Source organism: Diabrotica virgifera, chromosome 1 (assembly GCF_917563875.1).
Source record: "Diabrotica virgifera virgifera chromosome 1, PGI_DIABVI_V3a".
Classification (NCBI taxonomy): domain Eukaryota; kingdom Metazoa; phylum Arthropoda; class Insecta; order Coleoptera; family Chrysomelidae; genus Diabrotica; species Diabrotica virgifera.
The window spans coordinates 90357842-90371183 of record NC_065443.1 but is presented as its reverse complement, the minus strand read 5'-3'; the positions used below and the strand labels follow the sequence as shown (position 1 = coordinate 90371183).

The following is a 13342-nucleotide window of genomic DNA, read 5'->3' as shown; positions in this document are numbered from 1 at the left end:
TGTACCTATTTAATTCAGTACGATTAAATTATGATTTTTTTTTGATAATCTAGCTTTGCATTCTCAGTTAAATGTCATTTATAAAACACCTGAAATTAGTGATAAAGAAATACTTAGGAATCCGTTGAATTTTTTGAATACTACTGGTTTAACTCTGTGTCTCTGTGTAAAAAGGGCAAGTTGTGTGAATTAAGTAGTAGGTACTAACTATCCTAGCTACAAGTGCATCAGTTAAACGAAGTTTTTCAGTATTAAAACGCATCAAAAGTTTTACAATAAATTTTACATGTGAAGACAGACTTTCCAAGTTAGCCCTATTATCGATTGAAAAAGAGTGCATTTATTAAACAATTATCAGAAAATCCAAAATTTTACGACGATGTTATCGACAAAAAATTTGCATTGGTTGATAAGAGAATAGGACTCAAGTATAAGTAAATAAGTGTCACATTGTTGAAAGTCGTGTGTTATGGAAGTTGATTCGAAATCGGAATATAAAAACAATTTTGAATAGAACTCTTCTTTTTAAGTTTAAAGAAACCAAGCCTGGAGCAGGGACTCGACCCTGAGCAAGCAGTACAGATCGATGATAAGTCACTAGATATACGATATACTAAGTCACTAGAGTCACTAAACTGCATTGATCGGGGTAGGATTTCGTTTGTGAGTCCTTGTATCCAGGACTCCCACATAATAAGCACTTTGCTGATAGAGAGCCCATGTAGCACATCAGAGTGCTATCGGAGGGGAAGTGGATAGTATGAAGCATTGGGGCGGGATGGAGTGACGCCCGCTTATAAGAGTACATCCTCCTTGCCTCAATGAATTTGTATCACCCGAATCTCATTCTCAAGGCGTGTGCATGTCTCTCAGACTGGGTTAAACACTATACCTAATTTTTTGTAGTTCTTGTTTTTAGTCGATATAAGTTAACAGGTAATACATTAGGTATAGGTACACCTATTAAGTAGGTATATATTTTGATCTCGACCCTCGTAAGAAAATATTTGTTAAACCCTTATTGAATCGCTTCCTCTTCCGAAAATGTCACCGCACGCCACTGGTTAATACTCGTCGCAGTTGGGAGCAGGTACAATTACATACCATTTGAAGGTACACAGATGGTGTTCAAGTAACTTTTTATAAAACACCTTTTACAACAAAATATATATTTTCGGCAAGGTATGGAATACCGCATGTCAGTGGTTCAGTGTTAGAGTATACGATTTTTTGGTATATTTATCATACTAGTGACGTTGTCAATCTGAGCGTAATGACGTAATCCGTATTTTTTTAAAATGAGAATAGGGGTCGTCGCCTGTCTAATTTTAAAGATTAATTTAAGAGAGTGGTTTGGTTACACCACAAACGAACTGTTTAGAACAGATCTACACAAAGTTTTAATAGCTTTGACGATATCCAATCTATAGTAGAAGAACAGGAAGAAGAATACTAAAGAAGCAATTAAACTGAAAATTCCACACCTGTAATTTTGAACCAATCAAAATACGTTATTTTGACAGGTCACCATGGCAACGGAGGTATTTTATCGGAAATTTTTTGCTCGTGGGGTACCCAACAGCGAATTATAGTGGAAATTTTTTGACGTTTACAATAACAGAACATTTTTGACAGACTGGTTTTTATTTGTTTACATAATTTAGTTTTGATTCATTTTAGTTACAAAACTAAGATGTTTTCTATATTCTTCGGACACCTCCTCTCTTCTTAATGGCGAAAATGCAGGACTTTGAATGTTTTCAATTAAGTTTCTATGTCTAATAAAATATATATAATATTTAGACACTAATTTATTTACCTTTTTCCCATTCAGTACTTTCAATTTTACGTAGTTTAGTTTTAAAAACGCCAAAAAATAATTTTCTATAACTTGTAGTTACTCAAAACTTATGTAAAATTGAAGAATATACTATTTTCTATCTTGAAATGGTATTCCCATGCAACTACAATGAGTAGAAATTACGAATTTGAAAGCCTAAATAATTGCTGACAAAGCTATGGCGCGCTATTAATCTGTTCATGCAGCTTCGGATTTTCAAATGCAAATTTGGTGTGGAATTTTCTTACCGAATACCACGCGAAGTCAAATTAATATCCGGAAATTTTTTTTGATCATGAATATTTTTAGAAAATTTCCCTCGTCTGCGACTCGGGAAATTTTCAAAATATTCATGATCTCAAAAAATTTCCGGAAATAATTTGATATCTAGTGGTATTACTAGTGAAAATATATTTAAAAATGAATAACATGGGAACTATTTCTAAAATGTTTTTATACTCAGTGACATTAGCAGTGTTACACCCAGAAGGAATAATTTCTTGAACTTTTTTGGCAGCACAATGACTATATTTAAAGCATGCTATGATAACAATATCAATGTTTTATCTGTTATAGTTTTTGTAAAAAGAAAGTTTTATCTTTCGGACATCGCACACATCTTATGGAAAATATAATGTCACTCAAATTCAATAAAATTTATACGAATATATTCGTTTTAAATTAACGGTCAAATCTTATCATTGCGCCAACTCCATATTTTCAATAATAAGAGCAGAAATTGATATAAATAAATCTGAAATCAAATGGATACGTACATAAGTTAGAGAGAGAAAAAATATTTTATAATACCCAAATTGTTTGTACTCCATAAATCAGCGGATTAGTTTCACTAATCCGCTTAGGCCCAGCGGGGTTTAAGCTCTTTTGAATAGCACCCAGAGCAATAGTGATTGTAACTGACAGTTTTACTGACTCCAAAAATGCGATTTCGATAAATTTTAATTGCAATTTGCGCCGTAATTAATCATAATTAACAGTTGGCGCAATGATAAGATTTGCCGTTAATTTAAAACGAATCTATTCGTATAAATTTTATTGAATTTGAGTGACATTTTAATTTCCATAAGATGTGTGCGATGTCCTTTTTTTGTGAAAAGACCCATTTATGAAGATCGGTTGGTACACAAATTTTTAGTTATTATTCCTCAGTCTAATTGTGTTTAGTGCAAGAATATGCCTCGAGTTCGAAGACACCAAAATTACCACCATTTTAGCGATTTTGACAAGGGTAGAATTATTGCCTATAGAGATATGGGTTTGTCGTATCACGAAATTGGCTGTCGTGGTTATTGTACGGCAATGACAGTTATGCGAGGATATCGTGTGGACAAACGAAGGTAGAGGAACACGGAGAAGACCAACTGGTCAACCGAGGTGTACCACAGGGCGTCAAGATGGGTGCTTTAGACTCCTGGCTCTGCGAGACCGTTTTGCTACTTCGCGTCAAATCGCTGACCAATGGTTTGGAGTAGAAGGTAGACTTGTTACTATATGTACCCTATTCCGTAGCATTCAATCCTTTCCACTGTTTTCATTCCTACCACGACGAGTGCTTCCTTTGACTGCGGACTACTGTCATCAACGTTGGAATTGGTGCAGAGAACTGCAGCATTAGGTGGCAGAATGGCATCATGCAGCATTCAGAGATGAATCGTGATTTTGTTTAAGTATGCATGATGGTCGTAATTTGGACGTTGGACACTCAACCGAATACGCATAGGTGTTGCCCCTGTAAAACAGAACCTTATTAAATGGGGCATCAAGGCAGATAACGACGCACTTTGTGAATGTGGGGAACTACATAGCGTGGAGCATCTGAGATTATGCAGACTTTGCCCATCACAGTGCACCCTTGATGATTTATGGCTCGCAAATACAAAGGGTGTAGACGTAGCCCGATATTGGGCAGAAAAACTGTAGTCGGATCCAGACACGAAAAAGTAAAGTAAGATGGTCGTAAGATGATAAGACGCCGTCATGGAGAGCGACGAGATATCAGGTTTGCTGTTGAGAGGCATCTACACAGGACAGTTGGAGTAATAGTTTGGGGGGTTATTGCCTATGATAGCGGATCACCACGTTTGTTTATTCGAGGCAGTATGATAGATGTGTGATATGTTGATGACATCTTACAAACCACTTTACTGCCTTTTCTAGACGTCCGTCGAAAGGTCCTTTTTCAGGAAGACAACGCGAGTTTCCATATTGCTCGTCCAACGATGGACTTTCTCCAAGACGCTGCCGTTAATTTTTTGCCGTGACTACCCCTTTCACTGGGTTTAAATCTTATCGAACATGTGTGGGATATGATGGGGAGGAGACTGTCCACTTTGCACCATCCTCCACAGACTCTGGCACAGTTAATCAGTGAATTTTAAGTTGCTTGGAACGAGTTGCCTCCAGCAGACATCGATTATCTCATTTTGTCAATGCCTAGACGTATACAGGAGTGTTTTCAACTAGGGGGTCACCAAACACAATATTAATTTTTTTTTGATTACATGTTAATAAAAAGTCTTGCCCATGTTAACGTTTCATTCTTGATGTAACCTGTTGCCAAAAAATTAAGTTATAGAAATGATTCCTTCTGTTCTATAGAAATGATTCCTACTTTACTTGTTCTTTGGCCGGGAAAAATCTTGTAATCGATTTTAACCTTCGTAAGGCGGTGCGGGGTGCAGGTGCACCCCAGATCTCGTTTTTCTCATCTATGTTGTTTAATAATTTTTTTGATTTTTGTCCATTTTTTTATTCACATTAAATTCACTTCTAAACGCATTCCACCCATCACTGCATTTAAAACTCTATACGTTTACGTGCTTTTTTGGAAAAATAACTGTAGGGTGCAAATGATGAAAATTTCATAATATCCTGAATTGGACGTTTCTGATGTTCCACCTGGAGCTAACAGAGCTACGGGGCAAAGTCAGTGTTGCTTATGTCAGAGAAAAAAGACCGAAAGTCCCGGCATAACTGTATTGCGTATAAAAACTGTGTGTTGCTCACTCTGGGAAAAATTTCATGTATTTGTCTTGCAACGATAATAATTTTTTTAAGAAGAAATGAGTAGGTACTTTGTTTGTAAAATTATGTTTCATAGTATAATAAACAAGTCCTAATTATCTTTCAAATCAATTTCCCCGAATTTCACATAAAAATATGGATATACGGATGGGGTGCAGATGCACCCCGCACCGTCGTTTACGTGAGAATCTAAGCACCGCTTTATGAGGGTTAAACATATGGTGTATTCCACGAATTAGGGATGGCGGTTTTTGACAAAACAGCGGTTTTCGGTTATACTGTTTTTTTTTTGCTTACGGTTTAACCTGGCGGTTATAACCGGCCAAAAAAACCGGTTTTTTCGGTTTTTTTAATCCAATGGGTTACAAGAAATGGGATTAAAAAAATAATATTAACATAAATATTTTACTTAAAAATAAATTGGAAAATGCAATTTATCTTTTATTTTTACTACCATCGAAAAAAATTTATCATGTATTACTTTTAACACGTTTGTATATTTGTAGAATAGGTACATTTTAACTCATTTAATACTTCCCGTATGGGTGTATCGTTTTGAAAACGTAAGGAAATTCTTGGAGATTCTTATTCGTAATCAGTAATTCGATATTCATAGTCAGAACATTATTTTTGGTAATCAGAAAAAGTCATTCACCCACTTTCAATGTCAAGAGTTAAGTGTGAAAAATAGATGATGTTTGCGTCTAATTCAACCAGATCACTTCTTATGTAAATATTATGATTACAAATACCTTTTCAAGGAAATATTATAATAAAACTTAATAAATGTTTCTGGCTGATGTGAGATTGCACTTTCAGTTTGCTATTGTATTTATAAAATAAAATAAAATTTGAATTATGGTTTTGTTTGGAATAATTACTTGAGAATAATAATCAGGATTGGGATCCACAATAATACCTAACCTAATCCTAATCACCGTAAAAACCTAATAACCGGTTTTTACTTTAAAAAGAAAAAACCGGTAATAACCGTTACAAAAAACAACCGGTAAAACCGGTTATTGCGAAGTAAAAAAACCGGTTTTAGGTTTAAACTGGTAGGTTATTCCCATGCCTACCACGAATATACGACTGTTTATATAGATTATCGCGACAACGAATATTTTAGTGTGCAACATAACAAGTACGAAAGTATTTTGCTCTAATAATTACTCCAATAAACAACAATATAATTTGCAATTTACTTTCGTTCTTCATATTTTGCCCCGTTAAATATTCGTTGTCGCGATAATCCAAGAGGGTCGTATATTCGTGGAATGGGGTATAATTCCCGACTAGCTAGAAATCTAAAATATTAAGAATAGCTCAGAACTTGATGACAATGCAATATTTAACTGTTTTTATATGGATAAATCGATTTTTTAAATTTCAAACTAATTTAAAAATGTGACTAATGCAATGACATTTAAATTCCATTTTAAAGCACGCTAATAAATAGATAGGGATTTTACATGGATGCATTGATTTTTATTATTTTAAAAAATCATAGTTATTTTAATACTGTTCTAATAGAACTTATATACCAAGTATTTATCTCCATACCTAACATCCAATATGGTCTAGTCTAGTGACTAGAATACCTGGGGAGAATAAAGAATAATTGAAATAAATGTGGACTCGATTGACCCAGATATGAAAATATCTAAAAGCACCGCTAGGAAAATATTCCAAAAAAGCGGTTCAGAGAACCTATATGAAACGAGTTTTTGTACTCTCATACAGAGTATGGCATTAGTAAAAATAAAAAAAAATTGTATTTTTACTAATGCCATACTCTGTATGAGAGTACAAAAACTCGTTTCATATAGGTTCTCTGAACCGCATTTTTGGAATATTTTCCTAGCGGTGCCTTTTGATATTTTCATATCTGGGTCAACAGAAACCTAGAATCGAGTCGATATTTATTTCACTTATTCCCCGTTAGAGGGCGTTCTAACCTTACTCCGGTATAAATAGTTTTATTGTATACCGAGAACTACGGAAGTTTTGATGTAAATTTGTCTTCTTGCATAGCCTCCTTGATAACAGGTAGACCTAGAAATAGCGCTATCGGGGGATGGCAGGAGACAGATTTAAATCAAAACGAAACTGTCTATTTTTGTATTTTTATAGAATAATTGTTTCTATAAATTTTTTTTTACATTTTGTCTTATAAATAATAAAAACGTGGTATTATGAAAAGTTTTTTGGTACATAAGAGTAATTATTATGATGGATTATACATAAAAATTATGACAAGCAATGGTGTCGATTAAGAATGTCCATTTAATACAAACTAACATAAAATACATAGTTGTTTTTATTTTTTGTACATTTTATGTAAATTGTGCTGATTGTTGTGGTGGTTGAATACACAAAAAAACAGATGGGATTTTAATTATGTCCTTTTTGTTTTTAGTATAGAAAGCACACATAACTTCCTATACAAACACAAAACTAAAGCTTAAACTTTAACTGGCCTAACTAATATCTCTCGAACATCATGCAGATGTGTCTAACAATATTCTGAACCGGGTAGAGGGTGCAGGCCTGAAAACGAAACTTCCAAATTTATGGGGCTGTATCTCATAATGCAAAACACAGAATGCGAAAACTTATTGAATATAACCACAATTTATCCGTGCAATTGCCTCGCTTGTGATGATGTACTGTCTTCAATAATAAGAAAGTTTCTTGTGTACTGTTGATTCGACTTTGACAGTTTGTATTATAAATGTTTGAATAAATTTATTAATAAACTTTATTAAAAACAGTTATTCAAAAATTTTATTTGAGTAAATTAGTTAAAACCCATTTGTTTCCCTGATATTTTTGTTCTAAATAATGATGGATTTAAGGGGTAGACGCAAAATCTTGGTCCAATGCTGTTTAAGTACATTCATTTATCCTGCAGATACTAAAGAATATTTTTGAAAAATTTAAATGCAGAATGAAAGATTACATTATAACCGAGGGCCCACAGTGCCTTAGAATAAACAAAAGGATTCTTTTGAATGAAATAATTATTGAAATTCACACTAAACAACTAGATACTTTACAAAATCATGTATGATATTTACAAACCAAAAAGTGAAAATCATGTCAGTTTCTTATCTTTTAATGAGTGTTTTTGAATGATTTTAACTTGCGACTAAATAAGCCAAAAAAGCCTTTAGAAAAACAATCTAAATTAGGAAGGAAACAACTGAACCTTGACTTAACTAATGCAATGGAAGACGAATAAATTGAATCTTTGACCTTTGATTTAGAAAAAAAAACGTCCCCTTCGATTTAACCCGCATATTATATTTATTTAAAAACCATATGTATGGGTGGAATTGATTGAGATAAGCAAAAACCTTCATCTTCTTCTTTTTTTGCATCATAACCCTGGATGAGTCTTTGCCTTTCTGGCTATGTCTTTCTATTCAGATCTCTCTGGTAACCATCTTCTCCATTGTCTTATGTTCATGGTTTTCAGGTCGTATTCCACATCATTCAACCATCTAGTTCTGGGCCTTCCATTTTTCGCCTTCCTGTCGGCTTCCATTGTAATATTTTCTTTGTTGTTTTTAAATTGTCTGGTCTCTGCATATGTCCCAGCTATGATAGCCTTTCACTTTTCACAAATCGTACAATATCATAACCTTCATTTAGGATACCGTAGATTACGGGTTATTGCGGATAGCGGCATGTTCCGTATTGAAAATACAGATATTTGGAGAGTATGAATATACGAGGTATGTTCAGTATGATGATTTAAATAAAAAGAGATATATTAAATAGAAGATAATAAAAGAGGGTAATCAAAGAGAGCGCCAACCGATTTTTAAAGGGGAAAATGGGTAAACCAATTAGAAGAAGATAATTATTAATGAAATATTAAAGGAAATAAGGTAAAATAATTATTTAAAAATAAAATATCAAAGATGTGACTGTCTAACCTGGGCTGATTACGGATATAGGTTTCACTGGCGCACCAACGCACTTGTCTTATCCGAAGAATCGAGCTGTGAGTGTGTGGTTTGGTAGCAGACAACAAGCATTAATAAATACTATTTTCTTATATTTCATTTTTATATTCAATTTTTGCAGTAAATCTATATATATTTTCTATTTTGGTACTTTTTGACTAATTTTTATATATTTTCACATGTTATGGGTCAAAAAGTATTACCAGTTTCAATAATTTTATTATATATTTCAGCATAATTGATTTAAAATACATTTACAGTTGCAAATATTGGTATTTTTAACATTTTGATACTTTTTACCTACTTTTTTTAGCTAATTTTTATGTTAGGACCTTGATAGTAATGTCCACATGGCATTTTTCCTGTTTTTTTCAATTTAACCAGTTTTTTTTGGTAGTTCTTCTTTAATTACTCTTATTTTGTCGTAACTATCCAAAACCCAAGAGAATTTTTCCATTTATTGTCATATTTTCTGTACTTTTTATACGTACTATTTCTTCTACGTTCTTTTCATAGGTACTTCTGTGTACTCTAAAGTGCATTTAAATCTTGTTTTATTACTTATTTTCAATTACTTTTTACTTATTCTTATTTTTCCTAGTTGTTCTCATATATTTATTACCAATTTTGTACAACTACCAAAAATTTTGTTGTTTCCGTCGAACTTTCTGTTCGCATGGTATGTACTACTTTACTTGTATAGTAAAGACTAGGACAATTTTCAAGTTCTTTTCTTTCATTGAGGTATTTTATTCTTATTCTTCTTCTTTACGTATTCAGAATATTAATTTAAACCATTCTTCTTCTTGTCTTGAATCTCAAAAAAATTTTAGTTCGTAAAGCATCATATTTTACATTTTTCAATTTTTTGCATTATTGCACTTATATTAATTATGATAAACATTATATTTAACATCTTTTTTATTTAACAATGCCCTATTTATCTATATATTATTGTTTTATTATTTTATTTTGGGTGTTGTACTGATTTTTGATACAGATTAGCACGAAAGCCTCATCCGGCACTTATAAGTTGTGTATGGCTTATATATAGCTGCATAGACACCTAGTGTTTTTTTTTTCCTAGGGTACATATAAGTTATCCATAGGGTTGGGCCAGATCTATTGAGTCTGAGTTCCGTTTTTTTGGTCTTAATGACTGTTGATATACAGTTTAATGCTGTATATTATTTTTAGGATGATGTCTTTTATAAATTTTTTCTTTTGGAGTTCAAACAATTCTATGCATAGGTATCTACTTTTAGAAATCTGGTGTAGAATTGTGGCGCTTTGAAGTATGATTGTAGTTTAGCTACTAGCATTTGTTATTTTCCATCTTTGCAAATCATATTTATGCATTTTTATACATATATTTTGTTCTTTAGTGTAGATCCCTGGTATGCATTTGATGGAAGTAGCATTTGCATTATGTATCATTATCTCTCTCTCTCTTTATTAACTTATTGGTTAAGTCTTTTAGGACTGGTTTTATGCAGTTTTTTCAAACCCTTTGGTGTAGAACTTTGTCTTATTTGGCTTTCCATATAGTTGGTACTTATTTTTTTTAATGGTTTATCTATAGTTGCACTTGCATTTCTTTTTATTATATTATATTTATATTATCTTTATCTACTTATATGCTTTTACTCACCTTATCATATTGATTATTATATTATTACCTTACTTTAGGTACTTGTTATCCGAGTACTTGTTATTTTGTTCGAGATTCAGTTGTTGTTAGTAGCTCCAATAGCTATTTATTTATTTTATATAGGATGTGATATCCCTTATATTTACTTAAATTTGGTTATAATATGCCTTTTATTTTATATAAATACCAGAATATTTGCAATGCAATTCATTTTTAATATGTCTACATTATTTGACTATGGTTACTTACTTACTTTTGGATTATTAGTTAAATTTGATTATTACTTACACTTTATACGACAAGTCTTTATAATTTTGAATTAATTTCATACTTTTTTAAAGTACATTTATTTTTTTTATCCAGAGATAGATATTCTCTGATGTCATTTATTTATAATAAATATTTTATAGTGTGATGAATGCTACAATTCATTGAGTAATATTTTTATTTTCCCCAGAGTAACATCTGAAAATTATTTTGGTACTTTAAAATTTTTTATGACTAATAATTTAAATTAACTATACACACTGACTTAATATTTACTTTATTATCAGTATTTATTTTTGATTTGTTCTGAACGATTACTACTGCATATATTTATTTCTGGTTAGAACTATGATTTCTTGTTTTCCTTGAGAAAAATTTCTCACCTGTGTTCGAAATTTTTCTGATGAGTGGAGGGAGTGTGTAACATTCCTGTTTTCTTTGGGAAAAATTTCTCACGTGTGTTCAAAATTTTTCTGATGGGTGAGAGGAGTGTGTAACGTTACAAACGTCACATCTTTGATATTTTATTTTTAAATAATTATTTTACCTTATTTCCTTTAATATTTCATTAATAATTATCTTCTTCTAATTGGTTTACCCATTTTCCCCTTTAAAAATCGGTTGGCGCTCTCTTTTATTACCCTCTTTTATTATTTTCTATTTAATATATCTCTTTTTATTTAAATCATCATACTGAACATACCTCGTATATTCATACTCTCCAAATATCTGTATTTTCAATACGGAACATGCCGCTACTTCATAGTACTTGGTTGTCATTTTAAATGTCGTTTTCAATGACAGTGTCACTTCATCGACTTGACCCCCTACTCCCTGACATACACTGGAAGGGAAAAATTAATCCTTAAAAAGGCATGTAATTCGAAAAATAAATCATTTCTATTTCATCAAATCATCTCTTGGGGTAAGGATAACATTATATTGTGATTATATTTCTCTGTCTAACAGTTTTTCTAATTGTTTTTTATCTAACCTAACTTCCAATGTCAGACCATGTGTTCTGATATTTTAGTTTCAAATATAATTATCTTTTAATTTACATGTATGCACGTTTAGTAATCAGAATTTTAACTATTCTCATCTAAATTTCATTTGATTTATTCTTGTCATCTGCTACTCTTTCTGACGATTAGAACGGCAGATGGCACACGTTGGTTTTTCTTCTTGATGATTGATATGTGTCTCTATTTTATAGTTTTTTGGAAAGAAACCACTTTTCTCCCTCCGGGAGTTTCAACAACCCTCAAATCGCCGGCGATACAACAACGAGGACCATGTCATCAGGGCTGCAACCACATAACCAAGACTGCAACGACCAACATCCGTAGGCCTGGTGGAATACACCACCTACAACCCCAGAGCCCGTTGCAGAACCAGCAGCAGTACCATACGACATCAAGAAGATACCACCAGCTACCAAAAGCCATAAGTATAATCCAGAATTGTTAGTTTTTGGCAAGAATTTAAATACATTTGTTAATGCAATTTACTAAGTCATTTTATTTATTATATCTTTATGAACAATAAACATGATTAGTTAAAATTATTGTTTTGTTTGCTTCCATTCCAATTTTAATAGTTCATATCTGAGGTTAGGACAAGACGAACACACACCTGAGTGACTGAGCTAAGCTAAGGGTGTAACGATGGCTATCTTGGTTAGTTGAGGTAATATTTTCGAATATTGTTTCAATTAGCTGGGGTAGTCCATCGCCTTTTTCGTTTCAAATTGATTAACCTCTTGCTTCTCTTGACTCCCTATATGCGGTCTTTCTCTTGTACCGGACCATATACTTTTCCCAGTATTTTTCTCTCAAATGTCCTGAGTTGGGCTTCATCCCTCTTTGTCATTACCCAGGTATCACAACCTGGGTAGAAGTTTCACATCCTGAGAGAAGCGACCTTGAGCTCACTATGGCCGAGAGAAGACAGGAAAGATAAAGGTCAATTGAAAGATGGCAGGAAGAATGGAACAACACGGAGCATGTGGCACAGTGGACAAAGATTCTGCTACCTAACTTGAAAGATTGCATGGACTGTGGTCACAGACGACTGGATTATTTCCTAACGCAGGTGCTCACAGGACACGGGTGTTTTAGAGCCTACCTCTCTAGGTTTGAAAAGGCTGATACTGAGGAATGCCTATACTGCGGACACCCGGACACCGTTACACATACGATGCTAGAGTGCAACAGATGGATAATAGAAAGGAACAGAATGGAAAGAGAGACAGGTGTGAATTTTGTGACTGTGCAAGAAATGATTGAGAGAATGACTGAAAATAGATCTGGTTGGACTAGTATACACAACTATATCCGTGTAGTGATCAAGAAGAAAGAAGAGGAGGAAAAACAGCTGTACCAACGGTAAGGGTGAGAGAGAAATAGGTAAGTAATAAGTAAGTAGAAAGTAGAGGAAATAGGTTTTGATGAGAGGCGAATAGGTGAATTAGATTGTATGAGACAGACTGTGGTAAAGAAGCTCTAATAAAAAAACATACAAACAAAAACCCAATTTTGGGACCAAAAAAAGGGAAAACGGGGA

General features: G+C 33.0%; 1 protein-coding gene and 1 long non-coding RNA gene across 2 annotated transcripts in view; one reads left to right on the top strand and one right to left on the bottom strand.

The window, feature by feature from the left end:
• Positions 1-13342, bottom strand: part of LOC114329730 (uncharacterized) — a 909636-nt gene that overhangs the window by 293959 nt on the left and 602335 nt on the right. The gene's annotated exons all lie outside the window — the stretch shown is intronic.
• LOC126879270 (uncharacterized) lies at positions 11072-12344 on the top strand. Its single transcript, XR_007696017.1, has 2 exons — positions 11072-11702; positions 11994-12344. It is a non-coding gene; the product is annotated as an uncharacterized LOC126879270 (long non-coding RNA).